Source organism: Cynocephalus volans, chromosome 6, assembly GCF_027409185.1.
Source record: "Cynocephalus volans isolate mCynVol1 chromosome 6, mCynVol1.pri, whole genome shotgun sequence".
NCBI classification, from domain to species: Eukaryota; Metazoa; Chordata; class Mammalia; order Dermoptera; family Cynocephalidae; genus Cynocephalus; species Cynocephalus volans.
Window position 1 is genome coordinate 43,176,369 of NC_084465.1, and position 20,612 is coordinate 43,196,980.

The 20,612-nt window shown below is 36.1% G+C and overlaps 1 protein-coding gene and 1 non-coding gene across 2 annotated transcripts in view; one reads left to right on the top strand and one right to left on the bottom strand.

The window, feature by feature from the left end:
- Window positions 1-20,612, top strand: part of DOCK4 (dedicator of cytokinesis 4) — a 433,780-nt gene that overhangs the window by 147,385 nt on the left and 265,783 nt on the right. The gene's annotated exons all lie outside the window — the stretch shown is intronic.
- LOC134381399 (small nucleolar RNA SNORA61) lies at window positions 2,738-2,869 on the bottom strand. Its single transcript, XR_010023989.1, has one exon. It is a non-coding gene; the product is annotated as a small nucleolar RNA SNORA61 (small nucleolar RNA).

Genomic DNA, 20,612 nt, shown 5'->3' on the forward strand with positions numbered 1-20,612 from the left:
AGCCTCCAGCAGCAGTAGTGGCCTCCCTGTGACCCCCTCCCCCCAGGGCATCACAGGGGTGGGGGGCCTTGTGGGTCAGAGCCATTCGTCCTTTATACCTAAATCCGATAACCCAGGACACCTGGGTGCGAGTTAGATAACCCATGAACACCTATGTGTCCATGCACGTCTACACCAGACAATAGCCAAGGAACACCTGGGTGTGCATGCATCTTTACATCAAATGCTCAGCAAGATTCTGAATATCTGAGGGGCCCTGATCAATTTCATATATTTTCCCTACAATTATGCTTTGTAACACTTTGTAATTAAGCTGGATGATGCTGTGTTGGCATTATACGAGTTAGTGGTACTTTCCTTTGTGTGAGGGGACAGAGTTACATCTTGGACTTTTAAGAAATAGGGATCAGAGTGGGGAGAAAATGAATGGAATGATTTTTTTTCCTTAGAAAGTCCTTTTAAATATATGCATGTGCAATAAGTCACAAAAATGAGATGGGCAAGAGTGTTTTTTACTTGCCTCGTGTTTAGCCTTGTGGCATGGTCTGCAGCAGTGAAGTGTGATTGTGGCACCTTGCTTGACCTTCACTTGAACTTCAAACCCTTGAACCTCATCCAAGAGTAGGATATAAACAGCACCCTGGGGTCTTTAATGTGGCCAAATATTGTGCTATAATTAGTAAGGTTTGTGACCTGCCATCGCCTTGCCTGAATGATGGGCTGCGCATTAAATATAAGTGCTTTTATTAGCTACAGGCTTCGAATGGTTAAAAGAGTTGAGTTACACTGTATATGAATTCTTTGAAATAATAATTGAAGTGAATTGAAATAAAGAATTATAAAAATAATACAAAAAAATAATTGGAATAAACACTGGGTAGGGGAAAATGTGGCATTTAACTGACTTTTCACTTGACTTTTTAACTCCTGTGAGTTTAGTGAATTAGGAAGAAGAACTAGAAACTGGAGTCATATGGGTGTATTCTGTCGATTGATTTCAAAACACTCTGATTTTATATTTGATATAAATTATGTAAATTTCCTTGGGGCTTAGTTTGTAAAACGGTAAATGTTGAGAGGAAGAATTAACTTACTGATATTGTTGGAGAGGACCATGAAATAAATGTAGGGACATGTCAAAGAGGAGTGGTGGGAGGGGGTGGAGGTTCAAGGCCAGCTGGTCCTATATGAGGAAACAGCATTATTACGGGTGGGTGAGTGGGAAGCAGCCAGGCTCTTTGTATAATAGTTCAGGGCTGGGTCTAGGGCATTATGACAGAATGTAAAGGTAAGATGGTAAATTGGTATGTTGGAAATAGGTCTGACCTAGCACAGGCCTTAGGTTCTTTCACTGAAATAGTATAACTTTATCCTGAATTTCAAAGAAATACAACACAGCGATCTGTAATGCATTATATACCCAAAAGGGGGAAAATAGGAAAGAATGTTGAATGAAAATCCAAAATTTTACCAAATGCAACATTCCTTGTATTTATAGAGCTCTCTGTAAGAAGAGTTTTGGGATCTGGATGTTAAAAAGAAGCTATATATATATATATATATATATATATATATATATATATATATATATATATATATATATATATGTATGTATGTATGTATATATATATATATATGTATGTATGTATGTATATATATATATATGTATGTATGTATGTATGTGTAAATATATAAATCTGCAAATGTATATATGTAAAGATATAAATCTACAAACTACAAATGTAGATAGATATGTCTAGATATTTAGCTAGACCTTTTTTTAGGTTTTAATTAAAAGTAAGTCTTCTGAGAAATAAATTGGAATAGTCTTGAAGAGATTTAAGAATGGTGTTTTTTTGGCTTTCTTTTAACATGCCTGAATATTTTTCATAGCAATATAAAATCATCTCATATAATAATATAGTATTATTTGAATGGCTCCAAAGGTTCTTTCCTTCATGCTACCAAGTTTTTATTGAAAAAATATTTGCAACCAAGAGCAAATAAATTTTTTTATTATTAGAAAATGTCATTCTTTCTCTGATCTCTTTCTGACCTATTAATGGCTTCTCTTAAAAATGATTGCAATCATTTTTGGATATCTTATTTCAGAAATTAGCACCAAAAAGTGCTGAGCCTACATCTTCTCCTAACTCCTTCACTCTTCTTGACTCTTTTTCTCTTCAATAAAGGAAGTCATCCTAAAAAAAAATCTGAAATTTTCATCATTGATAATTCTCCATCTAAAAGGTATAACTAATACGTATGCAGAAAATTTAAGGCCTTTGGTAATTTGGTGCCACTAAACCTACCCTGCTCATATTAATAAATCCTGACGCTGAAATATTCTATCTCATATTGAGAGTTTTGTTTGTTTCTTATTTTTATTTTAATTGACACGTTATAACTGTACATGCCTATGGGGTACAATCTGATGTTTTGATACCTGTATATCTTTGAGAGTTTTTAACCTTCCATCTCCCCTAAACCTTTTAAATTGTGGGCAGTGGCCATATTTTACTCTTAGAACTGTGTACCCAATAGTCCATATTGCCAGGTCACAAGGGATTCTCATAATATATTAATTTCAGAAATTATTAACTTTGAAATACTAAGCTAAACAAAAATAACTCATAGGTGTTCTAGCTTGAGAATTTGGATTTTAGTAATACTTGGCAATTTATATTTGTCTTGACAACATGAAAACTTAAGTTGACTTTTTTCTTTGTTTGTTTGAACCTGTTTCAAATTAGCCGACATGCTATATACCAGACTACAACACTGTTAGGCCAGCTTCAGTATTACTTTTCCTCTTTTTATGACAGCCAAGGCCAGTGTTCAGATCTGATTGGAAAGGGAATGGGAGGGTCATAGACTTTTAAATCAGTGAAAAATCATTACTGAAATTAGCAATTTTCTTAATGTGAAAGTTAATGGTGAAAGAATAAGTATGCGTTGAAAGATAGAGCTCTCCCCTTTTTTTAAAATGAGTCTCCAATGAATTCCAACGTTTGGGTTTCATTTTAAAAAGTATTATTAGGACCATGTTATAAGTCATTCATATCAATGACTACCTTTAATCTTTCTACTTAAATAACTGTTTGACAATAGAAGACCAATTGAAATCCAATACCCAAAAGTATTTTTGGACCAGTGTAATGTTATGTAACCTACGTGGATTAGACAGAATACTAAAAAGGTTGTTGGGCAAGTAAACACCATGTTTAGGATTGTTCTGATTTGTGTACAGTTCATTTAAAGTCAGGGAATAAACCCACTGACCTTAACATTGGCTGGGAACAGAGCTTCCACCATAGTCCAGGGTAACATTTCTTTTATCTCAGTTGGAGGCCTCCCTTAAAATTTTAAAAAAACAAGGCTGGTCCAAAGATGACCAGTATTTTAAAATCTTTTAAGAGAGTACTCTTTAAATTCTGGGGGACAATGCCAGATTTTATTTGCAATGAGGAATCCCTTGTTTTAGAAGGAAAGCTAAAACACACACAATGACAAGTAAAAGGAGAGGAAAATAACCAGTTTTGAGTGTCTGCTGTATACCAGACATCATGCTAGGTGTTGAGACAGATTCTCCTAAGTCCTTAAAATAGCTACCTAGTTGGAATGCACCTATCATATGGATGAAGAAGTGAAACTATGAGGGGTTATATCACTTGCCGTGAGTCACAGAACTGGTGATGGTGAGGCTAATATTCTGATTTAAGTCTCTGGGCCTCCAAAAACCACATTCCTTACAACACATCTGACTTAATAGAGTTGTAATTAAATGCATTTTGAAGCTATGTTATTAGGTATATAAATACTTAAGATTGTTAGGTCTTCTTAAGTAACTGACTCTTTTGTCATCATGCAGTGATCTTCTTTGTCCATACTAATATTCTGTCTTCTGAAATCTACTTTGTCTGATATTAATATAGACACTTCAGCTTTCTTTTAGTTAATGTTAGCGTGTTAAAGTTAACTTGTGCCTTCATATGTGAAATGCTTTTCTTGTAGACAGCATATAGTTGGGTTTTGCTTTTTGAATTCAGTATAATAATCCTTGCCTATTAATTGTGGTATTTAGACCCATTTGCATTTAATGTTATCACTGATGTGGTTAGATTTTAATCTGTTATCTTGCTGTATGTATTCTATTTGTCCTGTTTTTTGTCCCTTTTTCTCTTTTTTTTTTTTTTTTTGTCTTCTTTAGTATCGAGCTTTTTTTTTTATTAATGATTGCAGTTTCTCTTCTCTGGCTTATCCAGTATAACTCTTTGTGTTGGTTATTTAATGGTTGCTTTAAGGTCTTATCATACATCTTCAACTTATCACAGCCTAACCTGAAGTGATATTATACTGCTTCACATATAGTGTAGCAACTTTACAACAGTGTACTTCCATTTTTTCGCTCCAGGCCTTTGTCCTGTTATTATACATCTTATTTATACCTAAGTTATAAACTCCAGACTACATTACTATTATTTTTGTAAAAACAGTCAACTGACTTTTAAAGTCATTTAAATAATAGCAAGTTTTAAAAACTATTTACCCATGAAGTTATGATTTGGTGCTCTTGATTCCTTCATGTACGTCCATATTTCCTGAAGGACTTTCTTTAATATTTCTTGTAGTACTGGTATGCTGGTGATGAATTCTTTCAGCTTTTGTATGTCTGAAAAACTTATTTAACCTTTGTTTTTGAAAGATATTTTTAGTGGATATAGAATTCTGTGTTGATGGGGGTTTTCCTCTCAATGCATAAAGATATTTTTCTACTCTCTTGTAGAGATTGATTCTTAACTGCATTATTTCTGACAAAAAAGATCTGTTGTCATTCTCCTCTTTATTCCTCTGTACTTAACGTGTGTTTTTCTCTGTTTGTAAGATTTTTTTCTTTATCACTGATTTTAAGAAATTATGATGTCCCTGGTGTAGTTTTCTTCATGTTTCTTATGTTTGAGGTGCATTAAGCTTCTTGGATTTGTGGTATTATGTTCTTAGCAAATTTGGAAAGATTTTAGCCATTATTTATTGAATAATTTCTTTGTCTCTGCCCCTCCTTTGGAGACTCCAATTACACACATAATAGGCCACTTGACATTGTCCCGTAGATCACTGATGTTGTGCTCATTTCTAAATTTTTTTCTCTGTGTTTTATTTTGGATAGTTGCTATTTTATGTCTTCAAATTCACTAATTTTTGTTCTTTGGTTTCTAATGTCAATCCCATTAGTGTTTTGGTTTGTTTGTTTCATGTCACGTGGTAGTTTTTATCTATAGAAATTTGATTTAGGTCTTTCTAATATCTTCTTTTTAATGTCTCTACTTAAACTTTGTGATCGTATGGAATACGATTATAATACTATTCTAATGTCTTTCTTAATTCTGATATCTGGATTAGTTCTGAGCCATTTTTGCTTGATTTTTCTTCATACAAAAGACCATATTTTCCTGCTTATTTGCATTTCTGGAATTTTTTTTATTACATATCAGTGGATTTTACCCTTTTGGGTGATGAATGTTTTGAAATTCTACAAATATTCTTAACCTTACTTCTTGGATGCAGTTAAATTAATTTGGTCCTCTTGGGTGTTGCATTTAAGATTTGTTAGTCAGAACAGGGTAGAATTTAGTCTAGCGCTACTTTTGCCTCACTACTGAGGTAGAACCTTTTTCTTCCCAATGCCCCAAGAATTATGAGATTTTCTGGCTAGTGGAAACAGGCCCCAGTAAGTTCCAGATACTATTCCTTCTAATCCTTTAGGGTGGTTCTTTCCTCAGTCTTATGTAGTTTCCTCACATGCATGTACTGATCACTGTTCTCCTGAATACTCCAGGTAGCGCCCCTGCAGATCTGTGTGGTTCTTTCTCTCTGTAGCTTTATTCTCTCTGCTACTGCTTACTGTAAACTCTAAGCTGCCGTTGTCTCCCCATGCTCCCAACTCTTTTTTCTAAACTCAGGGAGTCTGCTAGGCTCCATTTCAGTTCCTCTGGTGTTCCACAGCCTGGCACTCTCTCAAGGCAGTGAGCTGGGCAGTCAGAAGATTCGTTTCATGTATATTCCCTCCCGCAAGGTTTATTATCCTTTGATGCCTCAAGTCTGTTGTCTTGAAAACCATAGTTTCATGTATTTTATCCAGTTTTTTGGTTGTTTCAGGCAGCAGGTTAAATCCAGTTCTTGTTATGCCATCTTGGTTGGAAGCAGAAGTATTAGAGGTGAATTTCCACAGAACAGATTTTTCTTCTCCAATTTGTCAGCTTTTTAGGAGACTGTTTCCCTTTATCTTCATTTTTACTTTTTTATTTTTGACCTTTATCTTTTATCACAAGAATATAATTTTCCTAAGTCTTTTTTAAACTATCTGAATTTTCTTAAATGATACAAGATGATCGTAACCAATTAAAAAAAAATGATTCGAGATGGAAAAAATGACACAGACCTTTGATTCTTGATACCAGCCCCTGACTTGGACAAAGGCTAACCAGTGCTCAAATCTCCCAGATGGATGCTTTTTGTTAAATCCAAAATTGTAGAGATGGTGTTATACTGGCACGGATCTGGCTGATTATTGCCTTTTGGGTTGACTTGTACAGATCATAAGGTAGAATGGGCTAGGATTGCTTTTTTTCACCAGTACTGGTAAAAGCTCCTAGAATCCAGTAAATGCCAAGTATATCCAATAAAGAAAGAAGCACAAGTGATAAGTAGGCTTTGAGTTGACAAATCTTTCCATTTATTTTAAGTACAATGTTATTCAAGGGATAGGGTGTTGGATGATGTTTTCTCTAAGCAATAGTTCCATATGACATGACTGTAATCTTACATATGATAGCTTAGGGGAACTTACTTTCTTTCCACTTCATGGAAAAAGTACTGTTATTTTCTTTTTCTGGGCAGCTGGCCAGGAAGGGGATCCGAACCCTCGATCTTGGTGTCATAACACCACACTCTAACCCACTGAGCTAACCAGCCAGCCCACTGTTATTTTCTTAACTTCACATTATGAGGCATGAATTTTAACATATTTTTTTTGCTTTTCGGCAAATGGCAGTTGACATATATTCCCTCATCTTTTAAATGGTAGCATTTGCTGTGGCTTTGCTTTTGATGTCTGTTAGGGCTTTTTTAGTCAACGGTTCTCTCTTGAAAAAAATGGTCTGCTTTCACCAGCCTGTCACACATCAGATTTAGAGTCATGACATTTGAATTTGCTAGTTCTTAACCTGTTATGGAAAGGAGTTAGTATGTTTCAAGGGGGGGAGGAATGCCCTAATTTGTTTGATAAATATTATCTAGCAGTTATCTTTCAGGCACATGTAAAGTTTCAGTATGTATGGATGAGAAGACTTGATTCTTGTCCTCAGCCAAGGAGCATTATTATAACATTATTAAATGTTAACATTATTAAATGATCATTATGTCATTATTGTGATAATTATTTGCCAGTTTGTCCATGTGTTTAACAAGTATTTATTGAGAATACACTGTGTGCGAGATACTATTACAGGCTGTGGGTTCATAGCAGTGAACACTTCCCTAGTCTCATGGAGCTAACATTTTAATGTGGGGATGATGGTGTGGGGGTTGGGGGTGCAGCATATGCCATGAAGATAAATTAGGGTAAGGGGATAGCGTTTGTCAGTGCAAGGGAGTTGTTTTCATACAGTGATCAAACTTTTGTTGTAAGGTGACATTTTAGCTGGGACTTTAAAGAAATGGAGAGGACAAGTCACCCCAATGTCTGAGGAAAGTGGGTTCTACACAGAAGCAGGTATAAAAGTTAAAAAAGGAGCATGTGCTTGCTGTGACTGAAGAACCACGGAGAGTCCAGAAGGGCCAGTGGAGTGAGAATGAGCACGGGGAGGATGGCAGGAGGTGAACTCAGCAGGTAGGGGTGGGGAGGAGTTGGGGCCTGGGCTGAGGAGCCACATCACCTGGGGCTTTATTAGCTGTGGAGAGGATGTGAGTGTTCATCTGAGTAGAGAAGAGACACGAGGGGCTATTATGTTGGAGGGGTCCTTCTGGCCATTGCCCTGTAAAGCAGGGGAGGAAGCCCTGGGTTGAGGGTTGCAGGGAATTGGATGGAAGCTGTTGCAGTCGTCTAGGTGAGCGATGATGGAGAGCTCGGGCTAGGGTAGTTGTAGCTGTTGGGTAGGGTAGTTGTTGTGGGGTGAGGTGACTTGAGTCGGGATATATGCTGAAGGACCTACCGAATGGGTTTGCTGAAGGATTGATGTAGGGTGTGATAAAAGAAAGAAATGAAGGTTTGGGGCCTGGTAGAGAGAGTTCTGCTTAGTGGGGGTGGGTAAGACTGACACAGGATCGGGGGTTGGGGAGGAAGACCAGATGTGTTTGAGGTACATGTTAGACACCAGATGGGGATATCAAGTAGACGCTTGGATTTGTGAGTTTAGAGTAAGGGAAGTTTAGAGTAGTTTGGGCTAGAGATAAAAATTTACTATGACATAATTTAAGTAGGTGAACAATCTCATGCACCTTGGTGATTACTAGGTAAAAAATAATATTTAAGGTCATCCAGTACAGACCACTCTCTGTGCAACTGGAGAACCTAAAGCCCAAGGAAGTAGGATGAAATCCCCTAGGACGCACAGGTTTTTGGTGGAATCCATGTTACTTGACTCCTCATCTAGTACTATTTCCAGTCTTTTGTCCATGCTGCCATAGTAGGGGAATGGGGGAAACCCCACCAACACAAAAGCCAGGGGTGGTAAGCGATGGTGGAAGGCAATATTTAAGAGCACAAAGTCTGGAGCAAACTTCCTAGGTTCTAATCCTGGTTCTCCCACATATCTACTGTGTGACCTTGGTTAAATGAACTAGCTTCTTTGTGCTTCAGTTTCCTTATCTAAACAATGAGATTATTAATAGTACTTACCTCACAGAGTATTTGGGAAGATTAATTGACAGGACATATGGAAAGCATTTCAGACTGTACCTGTGCTATCCAAGTGAAGCTGCAGCTTTGATTTATTTATTATTAATAGTCGTTTTTACAGTAGTTCCCCCTTATCTGCACTTTTGCTTCCTGCGGTTTTAGTTACCCACAGTCAGAAAATATTAAATGGAAAATTCCAGAAATAAACAATTCATAAGTTTTAAATTGTTTGCCATTCTGAATGATGCAATCTCAAACTGTCCTGCTCCATCCCTTCATCATCGCAAGAAAGTGAGTGCAGTACAATAAGATATTTTGAAGAGACGTAGGGACCACATTCACATAACTTTTGTTACAGTATATTGTTATAATTGTTTTATTTTATTATTAGTTATTATTAATCTCTTACTGTGCCTAATTTATTTATTTATTTATTTATTTTCTTTTTTTCTTTTTTGTGACCAGTAAGGGGATCGTAACCCTTGGCTTGGTGTTGCCCGCACCGCGCTCAGCCAGTGAGTGCACCGGCCATCCCTATATAGGATCCGAACCCGTGGCGGGAGCACCACTGCACTCCCAGCACCGCACTCTCCTGAGTGAGCCATGGGGTCAGCCCATTGTGCTTAATTTATAAATTAATCTTTATCATAGGTTTGAAAGTATAGGAAAAAAGTATCCTCGGTTTCAGGCATCCCACCTTGGAATGTATCCCTTGAGGATAAGGGGAGGAATACTATATTCTAATTAACTCTTTGGGAGATTTAATTAGATTTAATTAAATGTTGGGTTTTTTTTTTTTTTTTTTTTTTTTTAGCTTGAGTGTCCAAGGCTCAAATGCAAAATAATGTAGACTACCAAATGTTCCCTCTCTAAGATTCTTATTTCAGAAGCTAAGAGCTTTCATTACAACTTCTAGGGACCCAGAATTAGTTTGCTATCTGAGGGTACTGAAATACAACAGATAAGCCCTATTGAGGTCACATATGGTCAAATTCCCTTTATCCAAGGTTGCCTTTCTTCTCCTTGACATTTGCATCTACTGGTGCTTGTAATTGGTTGGTAGCATGCTCTGCTCTTTTGGATTATTTTGTTCTTTAATTGACTATTCTGTGAGAATGGCTTATCTGCCTTTTCATTAAACATTCGTGATTCTGTGACACCTCAGTCTCTCCATTGATGGCTTTATAGATGCCTTTTTAATAGAGATCTTAATCTTTAACATTTTAGGCAATGTTTTGATTATCTACACTGTACCATCTCATTGATGTGTTTTTATATATCAGTGCATCATTGTGTACTAATCAAAACCAAACCCATCCATTGTGTGTAAAAGTTGATTTGTGTTAGTTTCTTGAGGGTAGAAGCATTGAATATTGTGAGTTATGAGTGAAATTGGTAAATTTTGCAGAGGGAATAATGAGATTATTGATTAGGTACTTTTTTATTAAAAAGGAGATTTAATGACATAGATTCAGTCAAGATATGTGAAAGTCTCTTTTTATTTCATTGGTTAGATGATAATGTCTGCTTATTTTCCTCTTCCTGCCTGACATACTAAGTATAGGTAAGTAAATTGAGTTAACAGAGACAGTATTCCCCAAAGATGTTTGGTCATATAGATGATAAGCAGTCAGACAGCCAAGATTTAATTTTGTATAGATTGTGCACTATCAACTAAATACCCTTTTCCCCTTCTTGTGTTTGCTCTAGTTTTTGTCATGTGGCATTCATGGAATTTCCACTATAGCTGCAAATTTTCTTTACCTTTACTGTCTTGGATGTGAGTTTCATCCAGTATAGTTTGGTAACTTCTTGATCCTTTTTCATTGTCTGTGGTCCAATATCCTCTTTCACACTTCTGACATGATCTTTCTGTCCTAAGGCAAATAAGACATGAGCTTGGAGTGTAGGGTCTTCATCTAGGAAGGTTACTGATTTCCTCTTGATTACAATGATGTCTGTTCCAGTGAATGAGTAGGGTTCACTAAAAAGATAACCATTCTCAGAGATTATAACTCTTTATCACCTTGCAACTGGCTGTAATTTTCATTGCATCAAAGGAATGGAGAACCTTAATGTTGGCAGCTGTGTTCCCTATAAGCCCGGAGGCTGACACTTTTAATCCAAAGGGGTACAGCTTGGCTCTCCAGAAGTAGGCTGTATGGTGCAAAAAAGGGCAGCCTGGGGCCCATGCAAATGTCTTCTCTTTGCCATAGAATCATAGAATTTTAGGGCTGGGAGGATCATGGAAATCATGTCAATCTGATCCTGCCTTTTTTTTTGGTGAAGAAATGAAATTCATAAATGGGAAGTGTCTTTGCCAAAGTAAAAGTTAATAGTAAAACAGGAAGTATAACTAAAGTTTTCTTAGTCCTTTTTTACCCCATGGTGAAATGAATAAGAAGCAGAGTTATAGAGTAGAAATAGTATTGGGTGTGCATTCTGAAGATGTGGGTTTTATACCCAGGCTTATTGTTACACAGTAGTTGTATGATTTGGAATAATTAATTTTGCTCATTTTTAAAATTGTTCTTTATCCATGAAATGGTGAGTTTGTCAAAGACCCCACCTTCATCTAAAATTTGTTGATATTCAAATGCATTGAATTACAGCATATTTTGCTGCTTAAAATCAGCTCAAGGTTGTGATTTGATGAAAAATGTTGGCAAATATGGAGATATACTGTGACCTCATTTTCTTCTTTCCACCATTTCCTTGAGGTCAGAGGAAATACATATTTTAACTCCTATAATTGTATATTCTTATCTACTCTGACAGCTATACCTCAGGGTCTCACCTCTCCTGAAAAGAAGTATAATAATTGGGCATTCTGTGACCCTCCTGTCACAATAGATGGTTATTTGAGACTCCAGAAAGATTTTTATCAGCAGTGTTCAACAGTGTTTCCCTGTTAAACCCAAGGAAAATAGTTCCTAAGACATCTCAACTAATCGTTTCTACTTGGGGCTGCATCTCAGCCTGAGCTGGTATGTTATCATTGTCTTATCAAAAAATTATATTCAATCATTGTTAATGTTTAAAGAAAAAAAGAGAGAAATGATTACTTCTAAATCCATTACCCAGAGATATCTACTTTAGACATTGCATATACTTTGTCTTTTTTAATGCATGTTTATAGATTCTAATATATACATATATACATATTTAATGCATATGCATGTATAATTATGTACATATTTTTTAAAGGAGGGATACTGCATGTACTATTTTAGAATCTGCTCCTTTGACTTAATGATATGCCTTGATCAATTTTTTATGTGGTTAAGTTTCCTTCTACAACATCCTTTTTAATGCTGCCTAGTATTTCCTCTGTATGGTGCACAATGATTTATTTAATTAAACCCTTGTTATTCAACATTGTAAAAGAAAAATGCAGAGCCTACATGTGCATAATTTCCCCTATGTATCACTGAAATATGAAGACCTTCCTATTTAGAATTCTAATCAGTTAGAAGATAAGATTGGATAGTACAGAACCTGAAAAATTTAATTTCTATAACTTGAGAATCCTGTTGGAGAATTTCTATTTAATCACTTTTTGTTATTTAATATTGGTTTCATTAAATTTTCTGTGTAAAACATTTTGATCTCACTTAAAATTGGGTCAGTATATATACACGCACACACATACACACACACGGAGAGTATTTTCTCAGGAAGTGGGCTACATGTTACATAAGTTTTAAGTCTGTGCGCCAAATCACTCACATTTGATTAATGAAAATAGCAGTATGAATAATATCATTACAGTAGAGTATACATGATATACAAGGTCACTTCAAAAAGTTCATGGAAAGATTCATATTATCTTTCAATTCTATTTTTCCATGAACTTTTTGAAGTACCCTCCTATGGTAGGGACTGAAAATTCACATACTAACTGGGGCTAAGTACATTGGAGATTGCTGGGTGTAAGTAATAGGGATAATTTGAGACTACATTCTTCATCTAAAGGAATCAGCTGTTCTTTAAGTCAAGCTAAGTAATTAACATGAGAAATAAGGCCCCAGAGGAACTAGATTTTCTGATTTTTTTCAGGAAAAGGTGGAAATTAAATTTATTTGTGAAAAACTCCTAATTCTTAAATGTTGGCAATAATAATAGTTTTAAAACACATTGCAGGCCAAAGCAGAGATGTCTGTGGGTCTAATTTAGCCCATAGACCTCAATAGAGGTAGCTCCAGGAGCAAGTGGTCAGCAATTTGGAAGTCAGGAAATCCGTCAGAAAAAAAAAGGCTTTTCCTGCATCTGTCTTTCCAGGGTAACTTTAAGGAGAGGTATAATTTATAAAAACCAGAAGAGTTCAAGTAGGCAGTTACTTAAGGGGGAAAAAAAGAAGGAAGAATACTAGTTTATAACTAGATGTATGCATTTCTAAGGCCCCCAAATGAAACTCCCTTTAAAACCTTCAATTTTCTACATAGCACAGTAAGTGCTTGGTGGTTCAACCCTACCAGCAGGAATTGTGGCAGGGTTTCTTCCATTGCAGGTAATCACTAAACATCTTTCCATTGAAATAATAATGTAAGAGTTGGAGACAATTTCAACATCACTAATACTTAAATGTGGAATGCATTTGAGGTGTGTGTTTAAATATGGATGATGATTCCAGGGGATCTTGGAAATTCGCCGAGCCTGAAACAATGAAATATAACGTGATATAAGAATGTTAACCCTCACAGTTTCTCTGTTCTGCCTCCCCCATCTAAGTCCCTTCCCTGTTGTTCACTTTGTACTGTGAAGAGATTGGACCACCTCTCAGAAGCAAAGGAACAGCCTAAAATGAACATGACTATGATGGGTCTTCAAAGTTCATGGAAAGATTTGTACTACCTTTTCATTCTATTTTTCCACTAACTTTTTGAAGTACCCTTGTACCTCCATGTGGGTGTACACCATTTCCTAGGCCCGGAAAGTAGTGATATTGGTCAAATATGCTACCTTTTTTAAAAAGTTCCTACTGAGTTGGAATAGACAGGATCCTGCATGTAGCCACATAACATCAGAGTTGGAGAATAAGGAGTGGGATTTAAATCAGTTCTAGCTGGCTCCAGAGGTTATATTCTTTCCACAGAACCAAACGGTTTGATTTTTCTAATTAAGGATTATCCAGCTTCTACTCAGATTTTACATATTTGTCATTTTGGTCACATGGAGGAGAAATGTGATTCACTGGAGTGGTTTTTAGGACATACTCAAAGACAGTATAGGATGTAGCCTGTTGTATTGCTAGGGCTATAGCTAAGTGACAATGCCAATTGTATGGCTACACCAATTGTATTGTTAAAGCAATTCATAACTGAAGCCAAAACATTTCATTATTTTACTTACACTAAGTTTTCCATTTGTATTGTCAGGGCTAGAGCTCAGACCCTTCAAACCCATTGTACAGACTGGGTCACCAAACCCCTCACATGCCGGGCTGCGTTATAGACCCCTCACACGCACATCCACGCTAGGTAACTGGGAAAGATCCTGGGAGCCATTGGCAGACCACACAAGCTCAGTCCTCAGCAGTACCAGCAGCAGTAGCAGCAGAAGCAGCAGCAGCAGTGGCCTCTCAGGGCATCCTGGGGGTACTGGCAGCAACAGCTTGCCACAACTGCATCAGACAATAGCCAAGGAACACCTGGGTACACATGCATATTTACATCAAATGCTTGGCAAGATTCTGAACATCTGACGGGCCCTGACCATTTTCCTTTACTTTCCCTACACCTATCCTGAGTGCAACTGACATTCCACAACCAGTGGTGGCACTGGAGTGACAATACTGCCACCTCCAAACTGTCTGATCTTGACATCACTTGGCATGTTGATCTTTGGTCCTGATCCGATTGTGTGGCAGGGTGACATTAATTTTTATCACCACTCAGCCTCTTCCATCACTACTCCCTCCAAAGTTTTGGAGGAGTCAGGAGTCCCCAAATAAAGATCACCTATCAGTAGTATGCCTGCTAATCAGTTTTTCAAAAGCATTTTGATCTCATCTCTGCATTTTTTCTCTGTGTGCATTTATATGGCTGCATGGCTTCCCACCCCCACCAAAATGACAAATAATGGCTTTACAATTTTTCTAAAATATGAGACATGCCTATTTTATAAAATCCAAGAAATATAGAAAAATACAAGGAAGACAGTTAGAAATCATGTCCAGATCTTACTGGCCAGAAATAAAATGTTATCATTTGGGGAATGATATACAGTCTCTTCATATGTACAGAAAGAAGGATGAATGAATGTATAAGTAGACAGGCATGAATAATTTTATAATAATGTGAACATGGTATACAAGCTATTTTGAAAATTAAAGCATTACATTTAATAAAATGAAACTAGAGGAACCTTTGAACTTCTGATAAAATTTCATTATAAAACAATCTCTAAAATAATGTTTCCAAGGTAAGGAAAAGAGTTTAGAAGAACTATTAGAAGGTTTGAGCCATTATAGTATTGCTACTGCACATCCATTAGAATGGCCAAAATTAATAATACTGAAAATATAAAGTTTATATGAGAGTGGGGAGCAACTAGAACTCTCCTGCACTCTTGGTGTGAATGTAAAATGATACTGACCTTTTGGGGAAATGGTTCTTATAAAAGTACATCCCTATCTTATGACCCAGTAATTTCACTGGTATTTACCCAAAAGAAATGAAAACCCATGTCTTCAAAAAAGATTTGTGCAAGAATGTTTATTTTAGATTTATTCCTAATTATAAACACTTAGAAACAATTCACATAAACCATGGTACGTTCACACAATGGAGTAGTATCTAGCAATAAAAAAGGGGTATTAATGTACACAACGATGTGTATGAATTTCACATCATTATGTTGAGCAAAAGTAGGCAGACACAAAAGAGGAGCTATTATGCGATGAGTTCATTTATATGATATTTGAGAACAAGCACAGCTTATCTGTGGTGATAGAAATCAGAACAGTGGTTGCCTGTGAGATGAATGGGAGGAGGATTGGCTGGAAAAGTGCCAAAGGGAGCTTTCTGGGTTGGGTGCAATGTTCTGGATCCTAATCGGGGTATTGGTTAAACGAGCATATACTTGTTAAAACCCATCAAAACTGTACAGTTAAGATCTGTGCACTTTGTTAGATATGATTATATCTCACTATAAAAAAATTTTAAGCAAGCTAAATTTAACCATTTCAGGCATTATATATTGTCCCCTTGTAATGGAACAAGAAGAGATTAACACACTTGTGCTTCCTCCCACCTCTCCTTATGTTGCTGTATTGTTTTCTCTTTTTTCGGGTTTCACAACATTCATTCTCTGATCTGCGGTCATAATCCTCCAGTTGTTTAGTCTTAGTTCTATATTTAAATAGATTCTGTGCTCACCATAGATCCTTCCACCACAGTTTTTACATGTCTGAGCTATCTGTTTTGATTCATCTCTTTGTTTATTCAGATTTCATTGTTGAGTACTTTTTTTTGGTTTGTTTATTCTGAGGGAAGCCTCATGGATGCTCTAATTCTTGAGTTTTTAAATGTTTTCAAATGCCTGCCTTTTGCTTTTATCCATAAACCATAAATTAACTGGATTTAATATTCATGAACCATACTTGTTTCCTCCTTTAAAGACATGGCCCCACTGTCTTCTGAAATTGAATATTGTTCATTTTCAATTGTGAAGATGTCTGTAGTCAGCCTATTTTTTTTTGTCTTTTCCCTCTAGTATATGACTTGCTTTTTATACTTGATGCCTAAAGATTTTTTTAATTCTTATGTTCAGTAACTTCATCAAGCTAAAGCTTGATTTTTTAAAAAAATTTTTTATTGTGTATAAATTTTCCCTGGTGTAGGAATATACTTTTGATCTGCAGATCAAGTTCTTACTTTATTTTAGAGAGCTTTTTAAATGAGTGTTAAAATTCTCTGTAGTGACTGTTTTTTTAATATGAACACTTTTCTTCTTTTCTCCTTCTCCCTTTCATGTTTGTGTGTGTTGTTTCAAGAACAACCATCCTCCTTATGTTCAATTATCTTGATTCTCCATATATCACCTTCTCTGTCCTTCCTTCAATTTCTTTGTCTTTGCTGCTGCACTCAGAGTGATTATTTCTAGCCTTTACCCCATGCCATTAATTAGGTTTTCATCTCCTCTACCCCTTGCTATTTCTAATTTGTTTATTAACAACAGAATAATGTTGTTTTTATGAATTTTCTGATTTATACAAGTCTTCGTTTTATTTTGCTCTTTTGTTCTATCGTCTAGTCTTTGGGTTCTTGTTTTATAGAATTTGTAGTTTTATGAGGTTTTTATAGAATGTGACACACAAAGTCTTCTGCTTCTGGGGTTATGTTCCTCATGGGCTTAGTTTCACATCTGTATTTTGCATGCTAGACTTTTTTCTTTTCTGTTTTGTTTTAGTATATTTTTATAATTGTCCTTATTTTATCTCACTCATGCACAATGGAGGTCACATTGTCTAAATACTCTGATTAAGTAGAAGTGATTCACTTGATCCTGTTTCTACTTTCTTTGGAACCAATTTGTCTTCCAAATCCCCCCCTATAAGTTGAGGGCTGGCTGTCAGCTTCCGTGCAGGACTCTTAATCCAAGGTATGGGAGTGGGAAGAATTCAGCTGGAACTGAGTGCGGTCTTTGCTATGGGATCTGGATCTAGGGTGACTAACCATTCCGCTGTGTCTGTGACTTTCCCAGATTTGACATTCAATGTCCCACATTATGGAAAACCCCCTCAGACCAGGACATACAGGGATGGTTTGTTACCCCATCTGAATATGCTTTATCCTCTAAGAACTTTTACATAACCTGGGCCCCTGCCCACTCCACGTAGCCACAGGCGTCAGCTTGATCCCAACTCTGCTTACTATCCTGGATTGTGGCAAGCCTGGGGTACTTCAGTAAATATGGGATTCTAGACTCAAGAATTTTTTGCCTTAGGACTTTCAATTCCAATTCCATGCCTCTCCAATTTGTAGAATTTAAGCGAAATGTTCAGGGTTTGGTCAGCTCACCCTTTTCTTCATTTCCATTTACTGGGCAGGATTCACAGCCATGCTAGAGTTTTGTTCTTTTCCTCCACCTGCCACTTTTTGAAAGATTGCATATAGTTATTTCCTTTGCTTGTTCAGTTGTTTTAAAACAGTATTTGAAAATTTTTATTGGCCATTTGAGGAAGTACACTCCATAATCCTGTTTGATTCCACTATTGTTACTCTGCCTGTTATGAAACTTTGATTATTTCAGGTGTTCAAATGATTTCTCCTTATAAATTCTCTCTCCTTCTCTCATCCTGCCGCCAAAATATGCATATGTATCTCTCTTTCTCTCTCTTTCCCATACATGTATGCAAGTGAAAATGTTAGATCCTTTAAATAAAAGTAAAGGTTTGAGAGAGAGTTGAGAGCCAAAACCTGATCAAAAGCACAATAGATTAGCCCATGAATGGAAGGAAAATGTGTTCCTTTATTACAGGATTTGTAAGTTTAGATGCTATCATTTGAGACTTCTATTTCTCAATTGCTTGAGATTGCTTCAGACTGAGCCCTTTATTGAACAATGAAACATTAATGCTGATGTGGGTTTTATATTGAGCTTACTAGTTCTCTTAGTTTTTTGTGGGTTTTTTTTTTTTTTTAAGAATAAAAAGTATTATGATCCCCCAATGTGGAAGAAGTGGCTCAGATTTCCAAGGACTATATTACTTGAGGCAGTGAGTATGAATGCTGAGAAAATAGTGCTGGCTCTTTGTCCACTTCCTTAGCAGAACTGTTTTAAAAATTTTGTGATTGTGAAAGCTGATCAAGCAGTCATAACCCAGAAATTCAAGAAAGATAAGCCTAGTCTTAACTGATAGGGTCAGGAAAACAGTGCTACAGACTAAAAGAGGGTAAGGTTTGAAGTTGTGAATGAAGCTGAGAAATCAGTGCAAGTGAATTTCAGAAAGAAATACCTTAAAAAGTATTGATGAATTAATTAGCAGGATGTAGCATTTGCCATCAGAATAAAAGGCATTTATCACTATCCTCCTGGAAGAGGCTTTTTGTATGATTTTATTTTGTTTTGGGGGATGGGGTTAGTAATATTAAAAAAATAAATTTGATGTTTTATTCTTTTTCATCTTTCTCCCAGCTTCAAGCAGTAGATAACAACAAGAGAAATGATCATTTTTATATTTGCTTTTTGTTAGCACATGTTTTCTACTTTAGAATGATAAAGAGGTTTGGCCTACTTTTGAATTATGTTGTATTTATCTGTATAGTGTGTTTCATTTAGAATTATTTGCTTTCTATTGAGCTTGAAAAACATGCAACATAAAAATAGAGAAAAAATTAAAAATATGCCTTATCTCTTATTGGATTATTTGCTTACTCATATTTATTACTGCTAAATTAAACGATGTATTTAGTGATCAAAGTCAGAAGTGATTACGATGGGGCCGGCCCATGGCTCACTTGGGAGAGTGTGGTGCTGACAACACCAAGTCAAGGGCTAAGATCCCCTTACCAGTCATCTTTAAAAAAAAAAAAAAAAAAAAATTACGATGAGTTTTATTTTATTTACATTTGTTAGCTAAGTAAATAAGTGCTTTAACACCACCCTATCCCTTTCCTTTGGGAATGTTTTATATATATATATATATATAAAAAGTGGGGTCCTCCTCACAAAGATTAGAATGTTTTTTCTTCACGGAAAGTAAAATATATTAGAGAAAATTATTCAGTTGATACTTACATGTTAATCTGAAGCTATGATAAAAGACGATACGTGTACTTTCACCTCTTCCCTACACCTCCAGTTTTTTCAGGAAAGTTTGGGGAATTGTGGGGAAATGAGACAATAAAGATAATAATATAGCGTCACAATTGTATGTCCAGAAATGAAATCTAGTCTACCTTTCAGCAACTGTATTACTTGCTGTTTTACATGGTATTCGCAGAATGCACAGGAATCTGACTGTAAGACAATATTATAAAGGGAGGAATACAGAATAAGACAGAGCCTTGTTTGGTGCCTTACAACAAATACCAAAATACCAAAAGAAAATAAAGCAGGCAGCCTCAGAAATGGAAGCTAAGGGCGGCATTCATGTGAGATGTCACTATAGTGGTATGTGAAAGATTTTTCTGAAAATTTAATGTATTTGCTTATATAAATAACTTCATAGTTGTACTTGGAGTTTATAGTCATTCACTTAGGATTTCCAATTTAAAGTAAACAGCACCTTAAATCTAATTAGTTATTAAACATTTTAGTTGGAGATGGTACAGAACTTCTTTTAGTTTGTGATTGATTAGATATTTTTTATACTCTCTAAATATTTCATAATTTTAATGCAGCTGAAGTTTGGTCAGAATAGGAAAATACTGAATTTTCCTCCAAGATGATGTACACATTGTCACCCATCACACTTGCTGTCAAAATTTTCTAAGCTTGCTGTGACCTACTTAAGGGTCTTATGACAAGATTAAAAATTCTGGTGAATTTTGTGCTGCCGACTGCAGTAGATTCAGCATTTGTCCTTGTGTTTTCCCACCTCATTCCTGTGGAGATAATGGCCAGCCTTGTCATGCAAACCCTCTGCCTTCTTTTTTGGTAGACATGCTTTTTTGGTTTGACTCTCCGGAGGCAATATCATTTGATTTGGTTGATTTGACTTTGTAATGTACATTGCGTGTATCTTTTGGTAAGATGTCAGGAGACATTT